Here is a 27,872-nt window from a genome sequence, read left to right as displayed (position 1 = left end):
CTGACCAGCAACACAACTCTGGTAAGAAGATGCAAGTGCGCACTTTTGACACAGCAAGCAGGCACCACTGGGATTTGAACCCAGGATCTCCTATTTACTAGACAGGCGCTTTAACCATCTAAGCCATGGCGCCACAGCGCGTGCGGTTGGGCGCTGAGTGCACAGGTACAGTTTATTCACCACTTGAAGACAAGGGCTCGTCAACGTGCTTTCCGTCTCGATCTTTCTCAGTGAGAATTGCAAAGAAGAGAGAGTTCACGACTCAACATTCTCCACGCAAACGGCACGGAAAAACACAACCTGCTCTTGAATTCGATGTTTTCACCTCTTTAAACTGACAGGATAAAGAGGATGTGTCATCCTCTCTGGGCCCATTAAGGGCGTTATTACGCTCCAGAGGGAACCTCACACCAAGGGGAAAAGTGTCACTGAAATGAACTGACCAGGAGTGGTGTGTGAGTCAGTGTAAACAGTGAGCAGTAAAGGGTGACCCATTAGCACCAACTCTGAGCTTTGTACCACCAGCTCTACACTCACTTCCTGCCTCATGCCTCGCGGTCGGCATTGTCTTTCACTTTTATTACACTCCCTCGCTGCCGTTCTCAACCTATTTCCGACCGATAGCAGGTGTCCGTTTAGGACCTGCCCCTTTTTGAAACGGATTCCTGGGAGATCGGCGTCACTCGATGGGGTAGGCTTTTGCCCGAAACGTCGATTTCGCTGCTCCTTGGATGCCTGCCTGAACTGTTGTGCTCTTCCAGCGCCACTCATCCAGGGTAGGATTTACTGCCCATCCCTGATTACCCGACAGATCAGGGGGATGAGTTACTTTCCTGAACCCTTGAACTCCTCAGCACGGAGCTCCAGCCATGAGGCTGCTAGGGAAGGGGTTCCAGGACTTTGATCCAGCGCTAGCGAAGCTACAACGAGATCTTTACAACTCAGAAAGCTGGGATGATAGGAGGGGGATTCGCGGAGCTAGTTTACCGGTGTATCTGCTGCCTTTGCCCTTCTAGATGAATGCAAACAATCACTGGGCTGACTCTGGCAGGATCAGCGGGTGTATTCTGTGCGTAACTAGGAATTCGTTTTCAATCGGATAATTCACAATTAGAGAAATAAATCTTCATTACCAGACTGGGAGCTGTATCCAGGTCTGGACGATGCAAAGTCGGATTCCTAAACAGGGATCCCGCCCTGTGACGCTGACAGGAAACCTTGCCAACTGACTTGTACACACGCTGGTGACTGTCCTTCACTCCATATCCACCTTCAGCAGCAATGTTTTCTCTTTTCCTCCTTCAGCAGAAAAAGAAAAGACAACTGCACTCCAACTCTAGGAGAAGGAGGATTTATTTTCCGTTGGCGTAAAATGAATGAACGGTGACGGCAGAGAATGAGGGTGATGATCAGCTCGTGGAGTGTGTGCGCGCGCGCGTTTGCCACAGCATTCCCTGGTAAGTCAGCAGTGTCTCCACCTCACGTCGTTATTCCCACCAAACTGGGAATGAAGGTGGGAGAATAAAAGCGAATGAGAAGCAGGAGCGCGTGTGGAACAGCGGCACGAACATTGCAGGTAGAACGAAGAGTGACACTACTGCTGGAACGAGATGCAGGATCGCCAAATCATAACAGGCTGCAACAGGAAGTTGAGCTGTCTGACCAGCAACACAACTCTGGTAAGAAGATGCAAGTGCACACTTTTGACACAGCAAGCAGGCACCACTGGGATTCGAACCCAGGATCTCCTGTTTACTAGACAGGCGCTTTAACCATCTAAGCCATGGCGCCACAGCGCGCGCGGTTGGGCGCTGAGTGCACCGGTACAGTTCATTCACCACTTGAAGACAAGGGCTCGTCAACGTGCTTTCCGTCTCGATCTTGCTCAGTGAGAATTGCAAAGAAGAGAGAGTTCACGACTCAACATTCTCCACGCAAACGGCACGGAAAAACACAACCTGCTCTTGAATTCGATGTTTTCACCTCTTTAAACTGACAGGATAAAGAGGATGTGTCATCCTCTCTGGGCCCATTAAGGGCGTTATTACGCTCCAGAGGGAACCTCACACCAAGGGGAAAAGTGTCACTGAAATGAACTGACCAGGAGTGGTGTGTGAGTCAGTGTAAACAGTGAGCAGTAAAGGGTGACCCATTAGCACCAACTCTGAGCTTTGTACCACCAGCTCTACACTCACTTCCTGCCTCATGCCTCGCGGTCGGCATTGTCTTTCACTTTTATTACACTCCCTCGCTGCCGTTCTCAACCTATTTCCGACCGATAGCAGGTGTCCGTTTAGGACCTGCCCCTTTTTGAAACGGATTCCTGGGAGATTGGCGTCACTCGATGGGGTAGGCTTTTGCCCGAAACGTCGATTTCGCTGCTCCTGGGATGCCTGCCTGAACTGTTGTGCTCTTCCAGCGCCACTCATCCAGGGTAGGATTTACTGCCCATCCCTGATTACCCGACAGATCAGGGGGATGAGTTACTTTCCTGAACCCTTGAACTCCTCAGCACGGAGCTCCAGCCATGAGGCTGCTAGGGCAGGGGTTCCAGGACTTTGATCCAGCGCTAGCGAAGCTACAACGAGATCTTTACAACTCAGAAAGCTGAGATGATAGGAGGGGGATTCGCGGAGCTAGTTTACCGGTGTATCTGCTGCCTTTGCCCTTCTAGATGAATGCAAACAATCACTGGGCTGACTCTGGCAGGATCAGCGGGTGTATTCTGTGCGTAACTAGGAATTCGTTTTCAATCGGATAATTCACAATTAGAGAAATAAATCTTCATTACCAGACTGGGAGCTGTATCCAGGTCTGGACGATGCAAAGTCGGATTCCTAAACAGGGATCCCGCCCTGTGACGCTGACAGGAAACCTTGCCAACTGACTTGTACACACGCTGGTGACTGTCCTTCACTCCATATCCACCTTCAGCAGCAATGTTTTCTCTTTTCCTCCTTCAGCAGAAAAAGAAAAGACAACTGCACTCCAACTCTAGGAGAAGGAGGATCTATTTTCCGTTGGCGTAAAATGAATGAACGGTGACGGCAGAGAATGAGGGTGATGATCAGCTCGTGGAGTGTGTGCGCGCGCGCGTTTGCCACAGCATTCCCTGGTAAGTCAGCAGTGTCTCCACCTCACGTCGTTATTCCCACCAAACTGGGAATGAAGGTGGGAGAATAAAAGCGAATGAGAAGCAGGAGCGCGTGTGGAACAGCGGCACGAAATTGCAGGTAGAACGAAGAGTGACACTACTGCTGGAACGAGATGCAGGATCGCCAAATCATAACAGGCTGCAACAGAACGTTGAGCTGTCTGACCAGCAACACAACTGTGGTAAGAAGATGCAAGTGCGCACTGTTGGCACAGCAAGCAGAAACCACTGGGATTCGAACCCAGGATCTCCTGTTTACTAGACAGGCGCTTTAACCATCTAAGCCATGGCGCCACAGCGCGCGCGGCTGGGCGCTGAGTGCACAGGTACAGTTCATTCACCACTTGAAGACAAGGGCTCGTTAACGTGCTTTCCGTCTCGATCTTTCTCAGTGAGAATTGCAAAGAAGAGAGAGTTCACGACTCAACATTCTCCACGCAAACGGCACGGAAAAACACAACCTGCTCTTAAATTCGATGTTTTCACCTCTTTAAACTGACAGGATAAAGAGGATGTGTCATCCTCTCTGGGCCCATTAAGGGCGTTATTACGCTCCAGAGGGAACCTCACACCAAGGGGAAAAGTGTCACTGAAATGAACTGACCAGGAGTGGTGTGTGAGTCAGTGTAAACAGTGAGCAGTAAAGGGTGACCCATTAGCACCAACTCTGAGCTTTGTACCACCAGCTCTACACTCACTTCCTGCCTCATGCCTCGCGGTCGGCATTGTCTTTCACTTTTATTACACTCCCTCGCTGCCGTTCTCAACCTATTTCCGACCGATAGCAGGTGTCCGTTTAGGACCTGCCCCTTTTTGAAACGGATTCCTGGGAGATCGGCGTCACTCGATGGGGTAGGCTTTTGCCCGAAACGTCGATTTCGCTGCTCCTTGGATGCCTGCCTGAACTGTTGTGCTCTTCCAGCGCCACTCATCCAGGGTAGGATTTACTGCCCATCCCTGATTACCCGACAGATCAGGGGGATGAGTTACTTTGCTGAACCCTTGAACTCCTCAGCACGGAGCTCCAGCCATGAGGCTGCTAGGGAAGGGGTTCCAGGACTTTGATACAGCGCTAGCGAAGCTACAACGAGATCTTTACAACTCAGAAAGCTGGGATGATAGGAGGGGGATTCGCGGAGCTAGTTTACCGGTGTATCTGCTGCCTTTGCCCTTCTAGATGAATGCAAACAATCACTGGGCTGACTCTGGCAGGATCAGCTGGTGTATTCTGTGCGTAACTAGGAATTCGTTTTCAATCGGATAATTCACAATTAGAGAAATAAATCTTCATTACCAGACTGGGAGCTGTATCCAGGTCTGGACGATGCAAAGTCGGATTCCTAAACAGGGATCCCGCCCTGTGACGCTGACAGGAAACCTTGCCAACTGACTTGTACACACGCTGGTGACTGTCCTTCACTCCATATCCACCTTCAGCAGCAATGTTTTCTCTTTTCCTCCTTCAGCAGAAAAAGAAAAGACAACTGCACTCCAACTCTAGGAGAAGGAGGATTTATTTTCCGTTGGCGTAAAATGAATGAACGGTGACGGCAGAGAATGAGGGTGATGATCAGCTCGTGGAGTGTGTGCGCGCGCGCGTTTGCCACAGCATTCCCTGGTAAGTCAGCAGTGTCTCCACCTCACGTCGTTATTCCCACCAAACTGGGAATGAAGGTGGGAGAATAAAAGCGAATGAGAAGCAGGAGCGCGTGTGGAACAGCGGCACGAAATTGCAGGTAGAACGAAGAGTGACACTACTGCTGGAACGAGATGCAGGATCGCCAAATCATAACAGGCTGCAACAGAAAGTTGAGCTGTCTGACCAGCAACACAACTCTGGTAAGAAGATGCAAGTGCGCACTTTTGACACAGCAAGCAGGCACCACTGGGATTCGAACCCAGGATCTCCGGTTTACTAGACAGGCGCTTTAACCATCTAAGCCATGGCGCCACAGCGCGTGAGGTTGGGCGCTGAGTGCACAGGTACAGTTTATTCACCACTTGAAGACAAGGGCTCGTCAACGTGCTTTCCGTCTCGATCTTGCTCAGTGAGAATTGCAAAGAAGAGAGAGTTCACGACTCAACATTCTCCACGCAAACGGCACGGAAAAACACAACCTGCTCTTGAATTCGATGTTTTCACCTCTTTAAACTGACAGGATAAAGAGGATGTGTCATCCTCTCTGGGCCCATTAAGGGCGTTATTACGCTCCAGAGGGAACCTCACACCAAGGGGAAAAGTGTCACTGAAATGAACTGACCAGGAGTGGTGTGTGAGTCAGTGTAAACAGTGAGCAGTAAAGGGTGACCCATTAGCACCAACTCTGAGCTTTGTACCACCAGCTCTACACTCACTTCCTGCCTCATGCCTCGCGGTCGGCATTGTCTTTCACTTTTATTACACTCCCTCGCTGCCGTTCTCAACCTATTTCCGACCGATAGCAGGTGTCCGTTTAGGACCTGCCCCTTTTTGAAACGGATTCCTGGGAGATCGGCGTCACTCGATGGGGTAGGCTTTTGCCCGAAACGTCGATTTCGCTGCTCCTTGGATGCCTGCCTGAACTGTTGTGCTCTTCCAGCGCCACTCATCCAGGGTAGGATTTACTGCCCATCCCTGATTACCCGACAGATCAGGGGGATGAGTTACTTTCCTGAACCCTTGAACTCCTCAGCACGGAGCTCCAGCCATGAGGCTGCTAGGGAAGGGGTTCCAGGACTTTGATCCAGCGCTAGCGAAGCTACAACGAGATCTTTACAACTCAGAAAGCTGGGATGATAGGAGGGGGATTCGCGGAGCTAGTTTACCGGTGTATCTGCTGCCTTTGCCCTTCTAGATGAATGCAAACAATCACTGGGCTGACTCTGGCAGGATCAGCGGGTGTATTCTGTGCGTAACTAGGAATTCGTTTTCAATCGGATAATTCACAATTAGAGAAATAAATCTTCATTACCAGACTGGGAGCTGTATCCAGGTCTGGACGATGCAAAGTCGGATTCCTAAACAGGGATCCCGCCCTGTGACGCTGACAGGAAACCTTGCCAACTGACTTGTACACACGCTGGTGACTGTCCTTCACTCCATATCCACCTTCAGCAGCAATGTTTTCTCTTTTCCTCCTTCAGCAGAAAAAGAAAAGACAACTGCACTCCAACTCTAGGAGAAGGAGGATTTATTTTCCGTTGGCGTAAAATGAATGAACGGTGACGGCAGAGAATGAGGGTGATGATCAGCTCGTGGAGTGTGTGCGCGCGCGCGTTTGCCACAGCATTCCCTGGTAAGTCAGCAGTGTCTCCACCTCACGTCGTTATTCCCACCAAACTGGGAATGAAGGTGGGAGAATAAAAGCGAATGAGAAGCAGGAGCGCGTGTGGAACAGCGGCACGAAATTGCAGGTAGAACGAAGAGTGACACTACTGCTGGAACGAGATGCAGGATCGCCAAATCATAACAGGCTGCAACAGAAAGTTGAGCTGTCTGACCAGCAACACAACTCTGGTAAGAAGATGCAAGTGCGCACTTTTGACACAGCAAGCAGGCACCACTGGGATTCGAACCCAGGATCTCCTGTTTACTAGACAGGTGCTTTAACCATCTAAGCCATGGCGCCACAGCGCGCGCGGTTGGGCGCTGAGTGCACAGGTACAGTTCATTCACCACTTGAAGACAAGGGCTCGTCAACGTGCTTTCCGTCTCGATCTTGCTCAGTGAGAATTGCAAAGAAGAGAGAGTTCACGACTCAACATTCTCCACGCAAACGGCACGGAAAAACACAACCTGCTCTTGAATTCGATGTTTTCACCTCTTTAAACTGACAGGATAAAGAGGATGTGTCATCCTCTCTGGGCCCATTAAGGGCGTTATTACGCTCCAGAGGGAACCTCACACCAAGGGGAAAAGTGTCACTGAAATGAACTGACCAGGAGTGGTGTGTGAGTCAGTGTAAACAGTGAGCAGTAAAGGGTGACCCATTAGCACCAACTCTGAGCTTTGTACCACCAGCTCTACACTCACTTCCTGCCTCATGCCTCGCGGTCGGCATTGTCTTTCACTTTTATTACACTCCCTCGCTGCCGTTCTCAACCTATTTCCGACCGATAGCAGGTGTCCGTTTAGGACCTGCCCCTTTTTGAAACGGATTCCTGGGAGATCGGCGTCACTCGATGGGGTAGGCTTTTGCCCGAAACGTCGATTTCGCTGCTCCTTGGATGCCTGCCTGAACTGTTGTGCTCTTCCAGCGCCACTCATCCAGGGTAGGATTTACTGCCCATCCCTGATTACCCGACAGATCAGGGGGATGAGTTACTTTCCTGAACCCTTGAACTCCTCAGCACGGAGCTCCAGCCATGAGGCTGCTAGGGCAGGGGTTCCAGGACTTTGATCCAGCGCTAGCGAAGCTACAACGAGATCTTTACAACTCAGAAAGCTGAGATGATAGGAGGGGGATTCGCGGAGCTAGTTTACCGGTGTATCTGCTGCCTTTGCCCTTCTAGATGAATGCAAACAATCACTGGGCTGACTCTGGCAGGATCAGCGGGTGTATTCTGTGCGTAACTAGGAATTCGTTTTCAATCGGATAATTCACAATTAGAGAAATAAATCTTCATTACCAGACTGGGAGCTGTATCCAGGTCTGGACGATGCAAAGTCGGATTCCTAAACAGGGATCCCGCCCTGTGACGCTGACAGGAAACCTTGCCAACTGACTTGTACACACGCTGGTGACTGTCCTTCACTCCATATCCACCTTCAGCAGCAATGTTTTCTCTTTTCCTCCTTCAGCAGAAAAAGAAAAGACAACTGCACTCCAACTCTAGGAGAAGGAGGATTTATTTTCCGTTGGCGTAAAATGAATGAACGGTGACGGCAGAGAATGAGGGTGATGATCAGCTCGTGGAGTGTGTGCGCGCGCGCGTTTGCCACAGCATTCCCTGGTAAGTCAGCAGTGTCTCCACCTCACGTCGTTATTCCCACCAAACTGGGAATGAAGGTGGGAGAATAAAAGCGAATGAGAAGCAGGAGCGCGTGTGGAACAGCGGCACGAACATTGCAGGTAGAACGAAGAGTGACACTACTGCTGGAACGAGATGCAGGATCGCCAAATCATAACAGGCTGCAACAGGAAGTTGAGCTGTCTGACCAGCAACACAACTCTGGTAAGAAGATGGAAGTGCACACTTTTGACACAGCAAGCAGGCACCACTGGGATTCGAACCCAGGATCTCCTGTTTACTAGACAGGCGCTTTAACCATCTAAGCCATGGCGCCACAGCGCGCGCGGTTGGGCGCTGAGTGCACCGGTACAGTTCATTCACCACTTGAAGACAAGGGCTCGTCAACGTGCTTTCCGTCTCGATCTTGCTCAGTGAGAATTGCAAAGAAGAGAGAGTTCACGACTCAACATTCTCCACGCAAACGGCACGGAAAAACACAACCTGCTCTTGAATTCGATGTTTTCACCTCTTTAAACTGACAGGATAAAGAGGATGTGTCATCCTCTCTGGGCCCATTAAGGGCGTTATTACGCTCCAGAGGGAACCTCACACCAAGGGGAAAAGTGTCACTGAAATGAACTGACCAGGAGTGGTGTGTGAGTCAGTGTAAACAGTGAGCAGTAAAGGGTGACCCATTAGCACCAACTCTGAGCTTTGTACCACCAGCTCTACACTCACTTCCTGCCTCATGCCTCGCGGTCGGCATTGTCTTTCACTTTTATTACACTCCCTCGCTGCCGTTCTCAACCTATTTCCGACCGATAGCAGGTGTCCGTTTAGGACCTGCCCCTTTTTGAAACGGATTCCTGGGAGATCGGCGTCACTCGATGGGGTAGGCTTTTGCCCGAAACGTCGATTTCGCTGCTCCAGGGATGCCTGCCTGAACTGTTGTGCTCTTCCAGCGCCACTCATCCAGGGTAGGATTTACTGCCCATCCCTGATTACCCGACAGATCAGGGGGATGAGTTACTTTCCTGAACCCTTGAACTCCTCAGCACGGAGCTCCAGCCATGAGGCTGCTAGGGCAGGGGTTCCAGGACTTTGATCCAGCGCTAGCGAAGCTACAACGAGATCTTTACAACTCAGAAAGCTGAGATGATAGGAGGGGGATTCGCGGAGCTAGTTTACCGGTGTATCTGCTGCCTTTGCCCTTCTAGATGAATGCAAACAATCACTGGGCTGACTCTGGCAGGATCAGCGGGTGTATTCTGTGCGTAACTAGGAATTCGTTTTCAATCGGATAATTCACAATTAGAGAAATAAATCTTCATTACCAGACTGGGAGCTGTATCCAGGTCTGGACGATGCAAAGTCGGATTCCTAAACAGGGATCCCGCCCTGTGACGCTGACAGGAAACCTTGCCAACTGACTTGTACACACGCTGGTGACTGTCCTTCACTCCATATCCACCTTCAGCAGCAATGTTTTCTCTTTTCCTCCTTCAGCAGAAAAAGAAAAGACAACTGCACTCCAACTCTAGGAGAAGGAGGATCTATTTTCCGTTGGCGTAAAATGAATGAACGGTGACGGCAGAGAATGAGGGTGATGATCAGCTCGTGGAGTGTGTGCGCGCGCGCGTTTGCCACAGCATTCCCTGGTAAGTCAGCAGTGTCTCCACCTCACGTCGTTATTCCCACCAAACTGGGAATGAAGGTGGGAGAATAAAAGCGAATGAGAAGCAGGAGCGCGTGTGGAACAGCGGCACGAAATTGCAGGTAGAACGAAGAGTGACACTACTGCTGGAACGAGATGCAGGATCGCCAAATCATAACAGGCTGCAACAGAACGTTGAGCTGTCTGACCAGCAACACAACTGTGGTAAGAAGATGCAAGTGCGCACTGTTGGCACAGCAAGCAGAAACCACTGGGATTCGAACCCAGGATCTCCTGTTTACTAGACAGGCGCTTTAACCATCTAAGCCATGGCGCCACAGCGCGCGCGGCTGGGCGCTGAGTGCACAGGTACAGTTCATTCACCACTTGAAGACAAGGGCTCGTCAACGTGCTTTCCGTCTCGATCTTACTCAGTGAGAATTGCAAAGAAGAGAGAGTTCACGACTCAACATTCTCCACGCAAACGGCACGGAAAAACACAACCTGCTCTTGAATTCGATGTTTTCACCTCTTTAAACTGACAGGATAAAGAGGATGTGTCATCCTCTCTGGGCCCATTAAGGGCGTTATTACGCTCCAGAGGGAACCTCACACCAAGGGGAAAAGTGTCACTGAAATGAACTGACCAGGAGTGGTGTGTGAGTCAGTGTAAACAGTGAGCAGTAAAGGGTGACCCATTAGCACCAACTCTGAGCTTTGTACCACCAGCTCTACACTCACTTCCTGCCTCATGCCTCGCGGTCGGCATTGTCTTTCACTTTTATTACACTCCCTCGCTGCCGTTCTCAACCTATTTCCGACCGATAGCAGGTGTCCGTTTAGGACCTGCCCCTTTTTGAAACGGATTCCTGGGAGATCGGCGTCACTCGATGGGGTAGGCTTTTGCCCGAAACGTCGATTTCGCTGCTCCTTGGATGCCTGCCTGAACTGTTGTGCTCTTCCAGCGCCACTCATCCAGGGTAGGATTTACTGCCCATCCCTGATTACCCGACAGATCAGGGGGATGAGTTACTTTGCTGAACCCTTGAACTCCTCAGCACGGAGCTCCAGCCATGAGGCTGCTAGGGAAGGGGTTCCAGGACTTTGATCCAGCGCTAGCGAAGCTACAACGAGATCTTTACAACTCAGAAAGCTGAGATGATAGGAGGGGGATTCGCGGAGCTAGTTTACCGGTGTATCTGCTGCCTTTGCCCTTCTAGATGAATGCAAACAATCACTGGGCTGACTCTGGCAGGATCAGCGGGTGTATTCTGTGCGTAACTAGGAATTCGTTTTCAATCGGATAATTCACAATTAGAGAAATAAATCTTCATTACCAGACTGGGAGCTGTATCCAGGTCTGGACGATGCAAAGTCGGATTCCTAAACAGGGATCCCGCCCTGTGACGCTGACAGGAAACCTTGCCAACTGACTTGTACACACGCTGGTGACTGTCCTTCACTCCATATCCACCTTCAGCAGCAATGTTTTCTCTTTTCCTCCTTCAGCAGAAAAAGAAAAGACAACTGCACTCCAACTCTAGGAGAAGGAGGATTTATTTTCCGTTGGCGTAAAATGAATGAACGGTGACGGCAGAGAATGAGGGTGATGATCAGCTCGTGGAGTGTGTGCGCGCGCGCGTTTGCCACAGCATTCCCTGGTAAGTCAGCAGTGTCTCCACCTCACGTCGTTATTCCCACCAAACTGGGAATGAAGGTGGGAGAATAAAAGCGAATGAGAAGCAGGAGCACGTGTGGAACAGCGGCACGAAATTGCAGGTAGAACGAAGAGTGACACTACTGCTGGAACGAGATGCAGGATCGCCAAATCATAACAGGCTGCAACAGAAAGTTGAGCTGTCTGACCAGCAACACAACTCTGGTAAGAAGATGCAAGTGCGCACTTTTGACACAGCAAGCAGGCACCACTGGGATTCGAACCCAGGATCTCCGGTTTACTAGACAGGCGCTTTAACCATCTAAGCCATGGCGCCACAGCGCGTGCGGTTGGGCGCTGAGTGCACAGGTACAGTTTATTCACCACTTGAAGACAAGGGCTCGTCAACGTGCTTTCCGTCTCGATCTTTCTCAGTGAGAATTGCAAAGAAGAGAGAGTTCACGACTCAACATTCTCCACGCAAACGGCACGGAAAAACACAACCTGCTCTTGAATTCGATGTTTTCACCTCTTTAAACTGACAGGATAAAGAGGATGTGTCATCCTCTCTGGGCCCATTAAGGGCGTTATTACGCTCCAGAGGGAACCTCACACCAAGGGGAAAAGTGTCACTGAAATGAACTGACCAGGAGTGGTGTGTGAGTCAGTGTAAACAGTGAGCAGTAAAGGGTGACCCATTAGCACCAACTCTGAGCTTTGTACCACCAGCTCTACACTCACTTCCTGCCTCATGCCTCGCGGTCGGCATTGTCTTTCACTTTTATTACACTCCCTCGCTGCCGTTCTCAACCTATTTCCGACCGATAGCAGGTGTCCGTTTAGGACCTGCCCCTTTTTGAAACGGATTCCTGGGAGATCGGCGTCACTCGATGGGGTAGGCTTTTGCCCGAAACGTCGATTTCGCTGCTCCTTGGATGCCTGCCTGAACTGTTGTGCTCTTCCAGCGCCACTCATCCAGGGTAGGATTTACTGCCCATCCCTGATTACCCGACAGATCAGGGGGATGAGTTACTTTCCTGAACCCTTGAACTCCTCAGCACGGAGCTCCAGCCATGAGGCTGCTAGGGAAGGGGTTCCAGGACTTTGATCCAGCGCTAGCGAAGCTACAACGAGATCTTTACAACTCAGAAAGCTGGGATGATAGGAGGGGGATTCGCGGAGCTAGTTTACCGGTGTATCTGCTGCCTTTGCCCTTCTAGATGAATGCAAACAATCACTGGGCTGACTCTGGCAGGATCAGCGGGTGTATTCTGTGCGTAACTAGGAATTCGTTTTCAATCGGATAATTCACAATTAGAGAAATAAATCTTCATTACCAGACTGGGAGCTGTATCCAGGTCTGGACGATGCAAAGTCGGATTCCTAAACAGGGATCCCGCCCTGTGACGCTGACAGGAAACCTTGCCAACTGACTTGTACACACGCTGGTGACTGTCCTTCACTCCATATCCACCTTCAGCAGCAATGTTTTCTCTTTTCCTCCTTCAGCAGAAAAAGAAAAGACAACTGCACTCCAACTCTAGGAGAAGGAGGATTTATTTTCCGTTGGCGTAAAATGAATGAACGGTGACGGCAGAGAATGAGGGTGATGATCAGCTCGTGGAGTGTGTGCGCGCGCGCGTTTGCCACAGCATTCCCTGGTAAGTCAGCAGTGTCTCCACCTCACGTCGTTATTCCCACCAAACTGGGAATGAAGGTGGGAGAATAAAAGCGAATGAGAAGCAGGAGCGCGTGTGGAACAGCGGCACGAACATTGCAGGTAGAACGAAGAGTGACACTACTGCTGGAACGAGATGCAGGATCGCCAAATCATAACAGGCTGCAACAGGAAGTTGAGCTGTCTGACCAGCAACACAACTCTGGTAAGAAGATGCAAGTGCACACTTTTGACACAGCAAGCAGGCACCAATGGGATTCGAACCCAGGATCTCCTGTTTACTAGACAGGCGCTTTAACCATCTAAGCCATGGCGCCACAGCGCGCGCGGTGAGTGCACCGGTACAGTTCATTCACCACTTGAAGACAAGGGCTCGTCAACGTGCTTTCCGTCTCGATCTTGCTCAGTGAGAATTGCAAAGAAGAGAGAGTTCACGACTCAACATTCTCCACGCAAACGGCACGGAAAAACACAACCTGCTCTTGAATTCGATGTTTTCACCTCTTTAAACTGACAGGATAAAGAGGATGTGTCATCCTCTCTGGGCCCATTAAGGGCGTTATTACGCTCCAGAGGGAACCTCACACCAAGGGGAAAAGTGTCACTGAAATGAACTGACCAGGAGTGGTGTGTGAGTCAGTGTAAACAGTGAGCAGTAAAGGGTGACCCATTAGCACCAACTCTGAGCTTTGTACCACCAGCTCTACACTCACTTCCTGCCTCATGCCTCGCGGTCGGCATTGTCTTTCACTTTTATTACACTCCCTCGCTGCCGTTCTCAACCTATTTCCGACCGATAGCAGGTGTCCGTTTAGGACCTGCCCCTTTTTGAAACGGATTCCTGGGAGATCGGCGTCACTCGATGGGGTAGGCTTTTGCCCGAAACGTCGATTTCGCTGCTCCTTGGATGCCTGCCTGAACTGTTGTGCTCTTCCAGCGCCACTCATCCAGGGTAGGATTTACTGCCCATCCCTGATTACCCGACAGATCAGGGGGATGAGTTACTTTCCTGAACCCTTGAACTCCTCAGCACGGAGCTCCAGCCATGAGGCTGCTAGGGCAGGGGTTCCAGGACTTTGATCCAGCGCTAGCGAAGCTACAACGAGATCTTTACAACTCAGAAAGCTGAGATGATAGGAGGGGGATTCGCGGAGCTAGTTTACCGGTGTATCTGCTGCCTTTGCCCTTCTAGATGAATGCAAACAATCACTGGGCTGACTCTGGCAGGATCAGCGGGTGTATTCTGTGCGTAACTAGGAATTCGTTTTCAATCGGATAATTCACAATTAGAGAAATAAATCTTCATTACCAGACTGGGAGCTGTATCCAGGTCTGGACGATGCAAAGTCGGATTCCTAAACAGGGATCCCGCCCTGTGACGCTGACAGGAAACCTTGCCAACTGACTTGTACACACGCTGGTGACTGTCCTTCACTCCATATCCACCTTCAGCAGCAATGTTTTCTCTTTTCCTCCTTCAGCAGAAAAAGAAAAGACAACTGCACTCCAACTCTAGGAGAAGGAGGATTTATTTTCCGTTGGCGTAAAATGAATGAACGGTGACGGCAGAGAATGAGGGTGATGATCAGCTCGTGGAGTGTGTGCGCGCGCGCGTTTGCCACAGCATTCCCTGGTAAGTCAGCAGTGTCTCCACCTCACGTCGTTATTCCCACCAAACTGGGAATGAAGGTGGGAGAATAAAAGCGAATGAGAAGCAGGAGCGCGTGTGGAACAGCGGCACGAAATTGCAGGTAGAACGAAGAGTGACACGACTGCTGGAACGAGATGCAGGATCGCCAAATCATAACAGGCTGCAACAGAAAGTTGAGCTGTCTGACCAGCAACACAACTCTGGTAAGAAGATGCAAGGGCGCACTTTTGACACAGCAAGCAGGCACCACTGGGATTTGAACCCAAGATCTCCTGTTTACTAGACAGGCGCTTTAACCATCTAAGCCATGGCGCCACAGCGCGCGCGGTTGGGCGCTGAGCGCACAGGTACAGTTCATTCACCAGTTGAAGACAAGGGCTCATCAACGTGCTTTCCGTCTCGATCTTGCTCAGTGAGAATTGCAAAGAAGAGAGAGTTCACGACTCAACATTCTCCACGCAAACGGCACGGAAAAACACAACCTGCTCTTGAATTCGATGTTTTCACCTCTTTAAACTGACAGGATAAAGAGGATGTGTCATCCTCTCTGGGCCCATTAAGGGCGTTATTACGCTCCAGAGGGAACCTCACACCAAGGGGAAAAGTGTCACTGAAATGAACTGACCAGGAGTGGTGTGTGAGTTAGTGTAAACAGTGAGCAGTAAAGGGTGACCCATTAGCACCAACTCTGAGCTTTGTACCACCAGCTCTACACTCACTTCCTGCCTCATGCCTCGCGGTCGGCATTGTCTTTCACTTTTATTACACTCCCTCGCTGCCGTTCTCAACCTATTTCCGACCGATAGCAGGTGTCCGTTTAGGACCTGCCCCTTTTTGAAACGGATTCCTGGGAGATCGGCGTCACTCGATGGGGTAGGCTTTTGCCCGAAACGTCGATTTCGCTGCTCCTTGGATGCCTGCCTGAACTGTTGTGCTCTTCCAGCGCCACTCATCCAGGGTAGGATTTACTGCCCATCCCTGATTACCCGACAGATCAGGGGGATGAGTTACTTTCCTGAACCCTTGAACTCCTCAGCACGGAGCTCCAGCCATGAGGCTGCTAGGGCAGGGGTTCCAGGACTTTGATCCAGCGCTAGCGAAGCTACAACGAGATCTTTACAACTCAGAAAGCTGAGATGATAGGAGGGGGATTCGCGGAGCTAGTTTACCGGTGTATCTGCTGCCTTTGCCCTTCTAGATGAATGCAAACAATCACTGGGCTGACTCTGGCAGGATCAGCGGGTGTATTCTGTGCGTAACTAGGAATTCGTTTTCAATCGGATAATTCACAATTAGAGAAATAAATCTTCATTACCAGACTGGGAGCTGTATCCAGGTCTGGACGATGCAAAGTCGGATTCCTAAACAGGGATCCCGCCCTGTGACGCTGACAGGAAACCTTGCCAACTGACTTGTACACACGCTGGTGACTGTCCTTCACTCCATATCCACCTTCAGCAGCAATGTTTTCTCTTTTCCTCCTTCAGCAGAAAAAGAAAAGACAACTGCACTCCAACTCTAGGAGAAGGAGGATCTATTTTCCGTTGGCGTAAAATGAATGAACGGTGACGGCAGAGAATGAGGGTGATGATCAGCTCGTGGAGTGTGTGCGCGCGCGCGTTTGCCACAGCATTCCCTGGTAAGTCAGCAGTGTCTCCACCTCACGTCGTTATTCCCACCAAACTGGGAATGAAGGTGGGAGAATAAAAGCGAATGAGAAGCAGGAGCGCGTGTGGAACAGCGGCACGAAATTGCAGGTAGAACGAAGAGTGACACTACTGCTGGAACGAGATGCAGGATCGCCAAATCATAACAGGCTGCAACAGAACGTTGAGCTGTCTGACCAGCAACACAACTCTGGTAAGAAGATGCAAGTGCGCACTGTTGGCACAGCAAGCAGAAACCACTGGGATTCGAACCCAGGATCTCCTGTTTACTAGACAGGCGCTTTAACCATCTAAGCCATGGCGCCACAGCGCGCGCGGCTGGGCGCTGAGTGCACAGGTACAGTTCATTCACCACTTGAAGACAAGGGCTCGTTAACGTGCTTTCCGTCTCGATCTTTCTCAGTGAGAATTGCAAAGAAGAGAGAGTTCACGACTCAACATTCTCCACGCAAACGGCACGGAAAAACACAACCTGCTCTTAAATTCGATGTTTTCACCTCTTTAAACTGACAGGATAAAGAGGATGTGTCATCCTCTCTGGGCCCATTAAGGGCGTTATTACGCTCCAGAGGGAACCTCACACCAAGGGGAAAAGTGTCACTGAAATGAACTGACCAGGAGTGGTGTGTGAGTCAGTGTAAACAGTGAGCAGTAAAGGGTGACCCATTAGCACCAACTCTGAGCTTTGTACCACCAGCTCTACACTCACTTCCTGCCTCATGCCTCGCGGTCGGCATTGTCTTTCACTTTTATTACACTCCCTCGCTGCCGTTCTCAACCTATTTCCGACCGATAGCAGGTGTCCGTTTAGGACCTGCCCCTTTTTGAAACGGATTCCTGGGAGATCGGCGTCACTCGATGGGGTAGGCTTTTGCCCGAAACGTCGATTTCGCTGCTCCTTGGATGCCTGCCTGAACTGTTGTGCTCTTCCAGCGCCACTCATCCAGGGTAGGATTTACTGCCCATCCCTGATTACCCGACAGATCAGGGGGATGAGTTACTTTGCTGAACCCTTGAACTCCTCAGCACGGAGCTCCAGCCATGAGGCTGCTAGGGAAGGGGTTCCAGGACTTTGATACAGCGCTAGCGAAGCTACAACGAGATCTTTACAACTCAGAAAGCTGGGATGATAGGAGGGGGATTCGCGGAGCTAGTTTACCGGTGTATCTGCTGCCTTTGCCCTTCTAGATGAATGCAAACAATCACTGGGCTGACTCTGGCAGGATCAGCTGGTGTATTCTGTGCGTAACTAGGAATTCGTTTTCAATCGGATAATTCACAATTAGAGAAATAAATCTTCATTACCAGACTGGGAGCTGTATCCAGGTCTGGACGATGCAAAGTCGGATTCCTAAACAGGGATCCCGCCCTGTGACGCTGACAGGAAACCTTGCCAACTGACTTGTACACACGCTGGTGACTGTCCTTCACTCCATATCCACCTTCAGCAGCAATGTTTTCTCTTTTCCTCCTTCAGCAGAAAAAGAAAAGACAACTGCACTCCAACTCTAGGAGAAGGAGGATTTATTTTCCGTTGGCGTAAAATGAATGAACGGTGACGGCAGAGAATGAGGGTGATGATCAGCTCGTGGAGTGTGTGCGCGCGCGCGTTTGCCACAGCATTCCCTGGTAAGTCAGCAGTGTCTCCACCTCACGTCGTTATTCCCACCAAACTGGGAATGAAGGTGGGAGAATAAAAGCGAATGAGAAGCAGGAGCGCGTGTGGAACAGCGGCACGAAATTGCAGGTAGAACGAAGAGTGACACTACTGCTGGAACGAGATGCAGGATCGCCAAATCATAACAGGCTGCAACAGAAAGTTGAGCTGTCTGACCAGCAACACAACTCTGGTAAGAAGATGCAAGTGCGCACTTTTGACACAGCAAGCAGGGACCACTGGGATTCGAACCCAGGATCTCCTGTTTTCTAGACAGGCGCTTTAACCATCTAAGCCATGGCGCCACAGCGCGTGCGGTTGGGCGCTGAGTGCACAGGTACAGTTTATTCACCACTTGAAGACAAGGGCTCGTCAACGTGCTTTCCGTCTCGATCTTTCTCAGTGAGAATTGCAAAGAAGAGAGAGTTCACGACTCAACATTCTCCACGCAAACGGCACGGAAAAACACAACCTGCTCTTGAATTCGATGTTTTCACCTCTTTAAACTGACAGGATAAAGAGGATGTGTCATCCTCTCTGGGCCCATTAAGGGCGTTATTACGCTCCAGAGGGAACCTCACACCAAGGGGAAAAGTGTCACTGAAATGAACTGACCAGGAGTGGTGTGTGAGTCAGTGTAAACAGTGAGCAGTAAAGGGTGACCCATTAGCACCAACTCTGAGCTTTGTACCACCAGCTCTACACTCACTTCCTGCCTCATGCCTCGCGGTCGGCATTGTCTTTCACTTTTATTACACTCCCTCGCTGCCGTTCTCAACCTATTTCCGACCGATAGCAGGTGTCCGTTTAGGACCTGCCCCTTTTTGAAACGGATTCCTGGGAGATCGGCGTCACTCGATGGGGTAGGCTTTTGCCCGAAACGTCGATTTCGCTGCTCCTTGGATGCCTGCCTGAACTGTTGTGCTCTTCCAGCGCCACTCATCCAGGGTAGGATTTACTGCCCATCCCTGATTACCCGACAGATCAGGGGGATGAGTTACTTTCCTGAACCCTTGAACTCCTCAGCACGGAGCTCCAGCCATGAGGCTGCTAGGGAAGGGGTTCCAGGACTTTGATCCAGCGCTAGCGAAGCTACAACGAGATCTTTACAACTCAGAAAGCTGGGATGATAGGAGGGGGATTCGCGGAGCTAGTTTACCGGTGTATCTGCTGCCTTTGCCCTTCTAGATGAATGCAAACAATCACTGGGCTGACTCTGGCAGGATCAGCGGGTGTATTCTGTGCGTAACTAGGAATTCGTTTTCAATCGGATAATTCACAATTAGAGAAATAAATCTTCATTACCAGACTGGGAGCTGTATCCAGGTCTGGACGATGCAAAGTCGGATTCCTAAACAGGGATCCCGCCCTGTGACGCTGACAGGAAACCTTGCCAACTGACTTGTACACACGCTGGTGACTGTCCTTCACTCCATATCCACCTTCAGCAGCAATGTTTTCTCTTTTCCTCCTTCAGCAGAAAAAGAAAAGACAACTGCACTCCAACTCTAGGAGAAGGAGGATTTATTTTCCGTTGGCGTAAAATGAATGAACGGTGACGGCAGAGAATGAGGGTGATGATCAGCTCGTGGAGTGTGTGCGCGCGCGCGTTTGCCACAGCATTCCCTGGTAAGTCAGCAGTGTCTCCACCTCACGTCGTTATTCCCACCAAACTGGGAATGAAGGTGGGAGAATAAAAGCGAATGAGAAGCAGGAGCGCGTGTGGAACAGCGGCACGAAATTGCAGGTAGAACGAAGAGTGACACTACTGCTGGAACGAGATGCAGGATCGCCAAATCATAACAGGCTGCAACAGAAAGTTGAGCTGTCTGACCAGCAACACAACTCTGGTAAGAAGATGCAAGTGCGCACTTTTGACACAGCAAGCAGGCACCACTGGGATTCGAACCCAGGATCTCCTGTTTACTAGACAGGCGCTTTAACCATCTAAGCCATGGCGCCACAGCGCGCGCGGTTGGGCGCTGAGTGCACAGGTACAGTTCATTCACCACTTGAAGACAAGGGCTCGTCAACGTGCTTTCCGTCTCGATCTTGCTCAGTGAGAATTGCAAAGAAGAGAGAGTTCACGACTCAACATTCTCCACGCAAACGGCACGGAAAAACACAACCTGCTCTTGAATTCGATGTTTTCACCTCTTTAAACTGACAGGATAAAGAGGATGTGTCATCCTCTCTGGGCCCATTAAGGGCGTTATTACGCTCCAGAGGGAACCTCACACCAAGGGGAAAAGTGTCACTGAAATGAACTGACCAGGAGTGGTGTGTGAGTCAGTGTAAACAGTGAGCAGTAAAGGGTGACCCATTAGCACCAACTCTGAGCTTTGTACCACCAGCTCTACACTCACTTCCTGCCTCATGCCTCGCGGTCGGCATTGTCTTTCACTTTTATTACACTCCCTCGCTGCCGTTCTCAACCTATTTCCGACCGATAGCAGGTGTCCGTTTAGGACCTGCCCCTTTTTGAAACGGATTCCTGGGAGATCGGCGTCACTCGATGGGGTAGGCTTTTGCCCGAAACGTCGATTTCGCTGCTCCTTGGATGCCTGCCTGAACTGTTGTGCTCTTCCAGCGCCACTCATCCAGGGTAGGATTTACTGCCCATCCCTGATTACCCGACAGATCAGGGGGATGAGTTACTTTCCTGAACCCTTGAACTCCTCAGCACGGAGCTCCAGCCATGAGGCTGCTAGGGCAGGGGTTCCAGGACTTTGATCCAGCGCTAGCGAAGCTACAACGAGATCTTTACAACTCAGAAAGCTGAGATGATAGGAGGGGGATTCGCGGAGCTAGTTTACCGGTGTATCTGCTGCCTTTGCCCTTCTAGATGAATGCAAACAATCACTGGGCTGACTCTGGCAGGATCAGCGGGTGTATTCTGTGCGTAACTAGGAATTCGTTTTCAATCGGATAATTCACAATTAGAGAAATAAATCTTCATTACCAGACTGGGAGCTGTATCCAGGTCTGGACGATGCAAAGTCGGATTCCTAAACAGGGATCCCGCCCTGTGACGCTGACAGGAAACCTTGCCAACTGACTTGTACACACGCTGGTGACTGTCCTTCACTCCATATCCACCTTCAGCAGCAATGTTTTCTCTTTTCCTCCTTCAGCAGAAAAAGAAAAGACAACTGCACTCCAACTCTAGGAGAAGGAGGATTTATTTTCCGTTGGCGTAAAATGAATGAACGGTGACGGCAGAGAATGAGGGTGATGATCAGCTCGTGGAGTGTGTGCGCGCGCGCGTTTGCCACAGCATTCCCTGGTAAGTCAGCAGTGTCTCCACCTCACGTCGTTATTCCCACCAAACTGGGAATGAAGGTGGGAGAATAAAAGCGAATGAGAAGCAGGAGCGCGTGTGGAACAGCGGCACGAAATTGCAGGTAGAACGAAGAGTGACACGACTGCTGGAACGAGATGCAGGATCGCCAAATCATAACAGGCTGCAACAGAAAGTTGAGCTGTCTGACCAGCAACACAACTCTGGTAAGAAGATGCAAGGGCGCACTTTTGACACAGCAAGCAGGCACCACTGGGATTTGAACCCAGGATCTCCTGTTTACTAGACAGGCGCTTTAACCATCTAAGCCATGGCGCCACAGCGCGCGCGGTTGGGCGCTGAGCGCACAGGTACAGTTCATTCACCAGTTGAAGACAAGGGCTCGTCAACGTGCTTTCCGTCTCGATCTTGCTCAGTGAGAATTGCAAAGAAGAGAGAGTTCACGACTCAACATTCTCCACGCAAACGGCACGGAAAAACACAACCTGCTCTTGAATTCGATGTTTTCACCTCTTTAAACTGACAGGATAAAGAGGATGTGTCATCCTCTCTGGGCCCATTAAGGGCGTTATTACGCTCCAGAGGGAACCTCACACCAAGGGGAAAAGTGTCACTGAAATGAACTGACCAGGAGTGGTGTGTGAGTTAGTGTAAACAGTGAGCAGTAAAGGGTGACCCATTAGCACCAACTCTGAGCTTTGTACCACCAGCTCTACACTCACTTCCTGCCTCATGCCTCGCGGTCGGCATTGTCTTTCACTTTTATTACACTCCCTCGCTGCCGTTCTCAACCTATTTCCGACCGATAGCAGGTGTCCGTTTAGGACCTGCCCCTTTTTGAAACGGATTCCTGGGAGATCGGCGTCACTCGATGGGGTAGGCTTTTGCCCGAAACGTCGATTTCGCTGCTCCTTGGATGCCTGCCTGAACTGTTGTGCTCTTCCAGCGCCACTCATCCAGGGTAGGATTTACTGCCCATCCCTGATTACCCGACAGATCAGGGGGATGAGTTACTTTCCTGAACCCTTGAACTCCTCAGCACGGAGCTCCAGCCATGAGGCTGCTAGGGCAGGGGTTCCAGGACTTTGATCCAGCGCTAGCGAAGCTACAACGAGATCTTTACAACTCAGAAAGCTGAGATGATAGGAGGGGGATTCGCGGAGCTAGTTTACCGGTGTATCTGCTGCCTTTGCCCTTCTAGATGAATGCAAACAATCACTGGGCTGACTCTGGCAGGATCAGCGGGTGTATTCTGTGCGTAACTAGGAATTCGTTTTCAATCGGATAATTCACAATTAGAGAAATAAATCTTCATTACCAGACTGGGAGCTGTATCCAGGTCTGGACGATGCAAAGTCGGATTCCTAAACAGGGATCCCGCCCTGTGACGCTGACAGGAAACCTTGCCAACTGACTTGTACACACGCTGGTGACTGTCCTTCACTCCATATCCACCTTCAGCAGCAATGTTTTCTCTTTTCCTCCTTCAGCAGAAAAAGAAAAGACAACTGCACTCCAACTCTAGGAGAAGGAGGATCTATTTTCCGTTGGCGTAAAATGAATGAACGGTGACGGCAGAGAATGAGGGTGATGATCAGCTCGTGGAGTGTGTGCGCGCGCGCGTTTGCCACAGCATTCCCTGGTAAGTCAGCAGTGTCTCCACCTCACGTCGTTATTCCCACCAAACTGGGAATGAAGGTGGGAGAATAAAAGCGAATGAGAAGCAGGAGCGCGTGTGGAACAGCGGCACGAAATTGCAGGTAGAACGAAGAGTGACACTACTGCTGGAACGAGATGCAGGATCGCCAAATCATAACAGGCTGCAACAGAACGTTGAGCTGTCTGACCAGCAACACAACTGTGGTAAGAAGATGCAAGTGCGCACTGTTGGCACAGCAAGCAGAAACCACTGGGATTCGAACCCAGGATCTCCTGTTTACTAGACAGGCGCTTTAACCATCTAAGCCATGGCGCCACAGCGCGCGCGGCTGGGCGCTGAGTGCACAGGTACAGTTCATTCACCACTTGAAGACAAGGGCTCGTCAACGTGCTTTCCGTCTCGATCTTTCTCAGTGAGAATTGCAAAGAAGAGAGAGTTCACGACTCAACATTCTCCACGCAAACGGCACGGAAAAACACAACCTGCTCTTGAATTCGATGTTTTCACCTCTTTAAACTGACAGGATAAAGAGGATGTGTCATCCTCTCTGGGCCCATTAAGGGCGTTATTACGCTCCAGAGGGAACCTCACACCAAGGGGAAAAGTGTCACTGAAATGAACTGACCAGGAGTGGTGTGTGAGTCAGTGTAAACAGTGAGCAGTAAAGGGTGACCCATTAGCACCAACTCTGAGCTTTGTACCACCAGCTCTACACTCACTTCCTGCCTCATGCCTCGCGGTCGGCATTGTCTTTCACTTTTATTACACTCCCTCGCTGCCGTTCTCAACCTATTTCCGACCGATAGCAGGTGTCCGTTTAGGACCTGCCCCTTTTTGAAACGGATTCCTGGGAGATCGGCGTCACTCGATGGGGTAGGCTTTTGCCCGAAACGTCGATTTCGCTGCTCCTTGGATGCCTGCCTGAACTGTTGTGCTCTTCCAGCGCCACTCATCCAGGGTAGGATTTACTGCCCATCCCTGATTACCCGACAGATCAGGGGGATGAGTTACTTTCCTGAACCCTTGAACTCCTCAGCACGGAGCTCCAGCCATGAGGCTGCTAGGGCAGGGGTTCCAGGACTTTGATCCAGCGCTAGCGAAGCTACAACGAGATCTTTACAACTCAGAAAGCTGGGATGATAGGAGGGGGATTCGCGGAGCTAGTTTACCGGTGTATCTGCTGCCTTTGCCCTTCTAGATGAATGCAAACAATCACTGGGCTGACTCTGGCAGGATCAGCGGGTGTATTCTGTGCGTAACTAGGAATTCGTTTTCAATCGGATAATTCACAATTAGAGAAATAAATCTTCATTACCAGACTGGGAGCTGTATCCAGGTCTGGACGATGCAAAGTCGGATTCCTAAACAGGGATCCCGCCCTGTGACGCTGACAGGAAACCTTGCCAACTGACTTGTACACACGCTGGTGACTGTCCTTCACTCCATATCCACCTTCAGCAGCAATGTTTTCTCTTTTCCTCCTTCAGCAGAAAAAGAAAAGACAACTGCACTCCAACTCTAGGAGAAGGAGGATTTATTTTCCGTTGGCGTAAAATGAATGAACGGTGACGGCAGAGAATGAGGGTGATGATCAGCTCGTGGAGTGTGTGCGCGCGCGCGTTTGCCACAGCATTCCCTGGTAAGTCAGCAGTGTCTCCACCTCACGTCGTTATTCCCACCAAACTGGGAATGAAGGTGGGAGAATAAAAGCGAATGAGAAGCAGGAGCGCGTGTGGAACAGCGGCACGAAATTGCAGGTAGAACGAAGAGTGACACTACTGCTGGAACGAGATGCAGGATCGCCAAATCATAACAGGCTGCAACAGAAAGTTGAGCTGTCTGACCAGCAACACAACTCTGGTAAGAAGATGCAAGTGCGCACTTTTGACACAGCAAGCAGGCACCACTGGGATTCGAACCCAGGATCTCCTGTTTACTAGACAGGCGCTTTAAACATCTAAGCCATGGCGCCACAGCGCGCACGGTCGGGCGCTGAGTGCACAGGTACAGTTCATTCACCACTTGAAGACAAGGGCTCATCAACGTGCTTTCCGTCTCGATCTTGCTCAGTGAGAATTGCAAAGAAGAGAGAGTTCACGACTCAACATTCTCCACGCAAACGGCACGGAAAAACACAACCTGCTCTTGAATTCGATGTTTTCACCTCTTTAAACTGACAGGATAAAGAGGATGTGTCATCCTCTCTGGGCCCATTCAGGGCGTTATTACGCTCCAGAGGGAACCTCACACCAAGGGGAAAAGTGTCACTGAAATGAACTGACCAGGAGTGGTGTGTGAGTCAGTGTAAACAGTGAGCAGTAAAGGGTGACCCATTAGCACCAACTCTGAGCTTTGTACCACCAGCTCTACACTCACTTCCTGCCTCATGCCTCGCGGTCGGCATTGTCTTTCACTTTTATTACACTCCCTCGCTGCCGTTCTCAACCTATTTCCGACCGATAGCAGGTGTCCGTTTAGGACCTGCCCCTTTTTGAAACGGATTCCTGGGAGATCGGCGTCACTCGATGGGGTAGGCTTTTGCCCGAAACGTCGATTTCGCTGCTCCTTGGATGCCTGCCTGAACTGTTGTGCTCTTCCAGCGCCACTCATCCAGGGTAGGATTTACTGCCCATCCCTGATTACCCGACAGATCAGGGGGATGAGTTACTTTCCTGAACCCTTGAACTCCTCAGCACGGAGCTCCAGCCATGAGGCTGCTAGGGCAGGGGTTCCAGGACTTTGATCCAGCGCTAGCGAAGCTACAACGAGATCTTTACAACTCAGAAAGCTGAGATGATAGGAGGGGGATTCGCGGAGCTAGTTTACCGGTGTATCTGCTGCCTTTGCCCTTCTAGATGAATGCAAACAATCACTGGGCTGACTCTGGCAGGATCAGCGGGTGTATTCTGTGCGTAACTAGGAATTCGTTTTCAATCGGATAATTCACAATTAGAGAAATAAATCTTCATTACCAGACTGGGAGCTGTATCCAGGTCTGGACGATGCAAAGTCGGATTCCTAAACAGGGATCCCGCCCTGTGACGCTGACAGGAAACCTTGCCAACTGACTTGTACACACGCTGGTGACTGTCCTTCACTCCATATCCACCTTCAGCAGCAATGTTTTCTCTTTTCCTCCTTCAGCAGAAAAAGAAAAGACAACTGCACTCCAACTCTAGGAGAAGGAGGATTTATTTTCCGTTGGCGTAAAATGAATGAACGGTGACGGCAGAGAATGAGGGTGATGATCAGCTCGTGGAGTGTGTGCGCGCGCGCGTTTGCCACAGCATTCCCTGGTAAGTCAGCAGTGTCTCCACCTCACGTCGTTATTCCCACCAAACTGGGAATGAAGGTGGGAGAATAAAAGCGAATGAGAAGCAGGAGCGCGTGTGGAACAGCGGCACGAAATTGCAGGTAGAACGAAGAGTGACACTACTGCTGGAACGAGATGCAGGATCGCCAAATCATAACAGGCTGCAACAGAAAGTTGAGCTGTCTGACCAGCAACACAACTCTGGTAAGAAGACGCAAGTGCGCACTTTTGACACAGCAAGCAGGCACCACTGGGATTCGAACCCAGGATCTCCTGTTTACTAGACAGGCGCTTTAACCATCTAAGCCATGGCGCCACAGCGCGCGCGGTTGGGCGCTGAGTGCACAGGTACAGTTCATTCACCACTTGAAGACAAGGGCTCGTCAACGTGCTTTCCGTCTCGATCTTGCTCAGTGAGAATTGCAAAGAAGAGAGAGTTCACGACTCAACATTCTCCACGCAAACGGCACGGAAAAACACAACCTGCTCTTGAATTCGATGTTTTCACCTCTTTAAACTGACAGGATAAAGAGGATGTGTCATCCTCTCTGGGCCCATTAAGGGCGTTATTACGCTCCAGAGGGAACCTCACACCAAGGGGAAAAGTGTCACTGAAATGAACTGACCAGGAGTGGTGTGTGAGTCAGTGTAAACAGTGAGCAGTAAAGGGTGACCCATTAGCACCAACTCTGAGCTTTGTACCACCAGCTCTACACTCACTTCCTGCCTCATGCCTCGCGGTCGGCATTGTCTTTCACTTTTATTACACTCCCTCGCTGCCGTTCTCAACCTATTTCCGACCGATAGCAGGTGTCCGTTTAGGACCTGCCCCTTTTTGAAACGGATTCCTGGGAGATCGGCGTCACTCGATGGGGTAGGCTTTTGCCCGAAACGTCGATTTCGCTGCTCCTTGGATGCCTGCCTGAACTGTTGTGCTCTTCCAGCGCCACTCATCCAGGGTAGGATTTACTGCCCATCCCTGATTACCCGACAGATCAGGGGGATGAGTTACTTTCCTGAACCCTTGAACTCCTCAGCACGGAGCTCCAGCCATGAGGCTGCTAGGGAGGGGGTTCCAGGACTTTGATCCAGCGCTAGCGAAGCTACAACGAGATCTTTACAACTCAGAAAGCTGAGATGATCGGAGGGGGATTCGCGGAGCTAGTTTACCGGTGTATCTGCTGCCTTTGCCCTTCTAGATGAATGCAAACAATCACTGGGCTGACTCTGGCAGGATCAGCGGGTGTATTCTGTGCGTAACTAGGAATTCGTTTTCAATCGGATAATTCACAATTAGAGAAATAAATCTTCATTACCAGACTGGGAGCTGTATCCAGGTCTGGACGATGCAAAGTCGGATTCCTAAACAGGGATCCCGCCCTGTGACGCTGACAGGAAACCTTGCCAACTGACTTGTACACACGCTGGTGACTGTCCTTCACTCCATATCCACCTTCAGCAGCAATGTTTTCTCTTTTCCTCCTTCAGCAGAAAAAGAAAAGACAACTGCACTCCAACTCTAGGAGAAGGAGGATCTATTTTCCGTTG

At 50.5% G+C, this 27,872-nt stretch overlaps 17 non-coding genes across 17 annotated transcripts; all 17 read right to left on the bottom strand.

The window, feature by feature from the left end:
* Positions 1-59: 59 nt before the first annotated feature.
* Positions 60-133, bottom strand: trnat-agu (transfer RNA threonine (anticodon AGU)). Its single transcript has one exon. It is a non-coding gene; the product is annotated as a tRNA-Thr (tRNA).
* A 1,584-nt stretch (positions 134-1,717) lies between these two features.
* On the bottom strand, positions 1,718-1,791 carry trnat-agu (transfer RNA threonine (anticodon AGU)). Its single transcript has one exon. It is a non-coding gene; the product is annotated as a tRNA-Thr (tRNA).
* Positions 1,792-3,374: 1,583 nt separating this feature from the next.
* On the bottom strand, positions 3,375-3,448 carry trnat-agu (transfer RNA threonine (anticodon AGU)). The gene has a single exon. It is a non-coding gene; the product is annotated as a tRNA-Thr (tRNA).
* Positions 3,449-5,031: 1,583 nt separating this feature from the next.
* trnat-agu (transfer RNA threonine (anticodon AGU)) lies at positions 5,032-5,105 on the bottom strand. Its single transcript has one exon. It is a non-coding gene; the product is annotated as a tRNA-Thr (tRNA).
* A 1,583-nt stretch (positions 5,106-6,688) lies between these two features.
* trnat-agu (transfer RNA threonine (anticodon AGU)) lies at positions 6,689-6,762 on the bottom strand. The gene has a single exon. It is a non-coding gene; the product is annotated as a tRNA-Thr (tRNA).
* A 1,584-nt stretch (positions 6,763-8,346) lies between these two features.
* On the bottom strand, positions 8,347-8,420 carry trnat-agu (transfer RNA threonine (anticodon AGU)). The gene has a single exon. It is a non-coding gene; the product is annotated as a tRNA-Thr (tRNA).
* A 1,583-nt stretch (positions 8,421-10,003) lies between these two features.
* On the bottom strand, positions 10,004-10,077 carry trnat-agu (transfer RNA threonine (anticodon AGU)). Its single transcript has one exon. It is a non-coding gene; the product is annotated as a tRNA-Thr (tRNA).
* Positions 10,078-11,660: 1,583 nt separating this feature from the next.
* On the bottom strand, positions 11,661-11,734 carry trnat-agu (transfer RNA threonine (anticodon AGU)). Its single transcript has one exon. It is a non-coding gene; the product is annotated as a tRNA-Thr (tRNA).
* Positions 11,735-13,318: 1,584 nt separating this feature from the next.
* On the bottom strand, positions 13,319-13,392 carry trnat-agu (transfer RNA threonine (anticodon AGU)). Its single transcript has one exon. It is a non-coding gene; the product is annotated as a tRNA-Thr (tRNA).
* Positions 13,393-14,967: 1,575 nt separating this feature from the next.
* Positions 14,968-15,041, bottom strand: trnat-agu (transfer RNA threonine (anticodon AGU)). The gene has a single exon. It is a non-coding gene; the product is annotated as a tRNA-Thr (tRNA).
* A 1,583-nt stretch (positions 15,042-16,624) lies between these two features.
* trnat-agu (transfer RNA threonine (anticodon AGU)) lies at positions 16,625-16,698 on the bottom strand. The gene has a single exon. It is a non-coding gene; the product is annotated as a tRNA-Thr (tRNA).
* A 1,583-nt stretch (positions 16,699-18,281) lies between these two features.
* On the bottom strand, positions 18,282-18,355 carry trnas-aga (transfer RNA serine (anticodon AGA)). Its single transcript has one exon. It is a non-coding gene; the product is annotated as a tRNA-Ser (tRNA).
* A 1,583-nt stretch (positions 18,356-19,938) lies between these two features.
* trnat-agu (transfer RNA threonine (anticodon AGU)) lies at positions 19,939-20,012 on the bottom strand. Its single transcript has one exon. It is a non-coding gene; the product is annotated as a tRNA-Thr (tRNA).
* Positions 20,013-21,595: 1,583 nt separating this feature from the next.
* On the bottom strand, positions 21,596-21,669 carry trnat-agu (transfer RNA threonine (anticodon AGU)). Its single transcript has one exon. It is a non-coding gene; the product is annotated as a tRNA-Thr (tRNA).
* A 1,583-nt stretch (positions 21,670-23,252) lies between these two features.
* On the bottom strand, positions 23,253-23,326 carry trnat-agu (transfer RNA threonine (anticodon AGU)). The gene has a single exon. It is a non-coding gene; the product is annotated as a tRNA-Thr (tRNA).
* Positions 23,327-24,909: 1,583 nt separating this feature from the next.
* On the bottom strand, positions 24,910-24,983 carry trnat-agu (transfer RNA threonine (anticodon AGU)). Its single transcript has one exon. It is a non-coding gene; the product is annotated as a tRNA-Thr (tRNA).
* A 1,583-nt stretch (positions 24,984-26,566) lies between these two features.
* Positions 26,567-26,640, bottom strand: trnat-agu (transfer RNA threonine (anticodon AGU)). The gene has a single exon. It is a non-coding gene; the product is annotated as a tRNA-Thr (tRNA).
* Between the last annotated feature and the right edge of the window lie 1,232 nt (positions 26,641-27,872).

This window comes from Chiloscyllium punctatum, chromosome 45 (genome assembly GCF_047496795.1).
Source record: "Chiloscyllium punctatum isolate Juve2018m chromosome 45, sChiPun1.3, whole genome shotgun sequence".
Classification (NCBI taxonomy): domain Eukaryota; kingdom Metazoa; phylum Chordata; class Chondrichthyes; order Orectolobiformes; family Hemiscylliidae; genus Chiloscyllium; species Chiloscyllium punctatum.
This window is presented reverse-complemented; position numbering and strand designations above follow the sequence as displayed.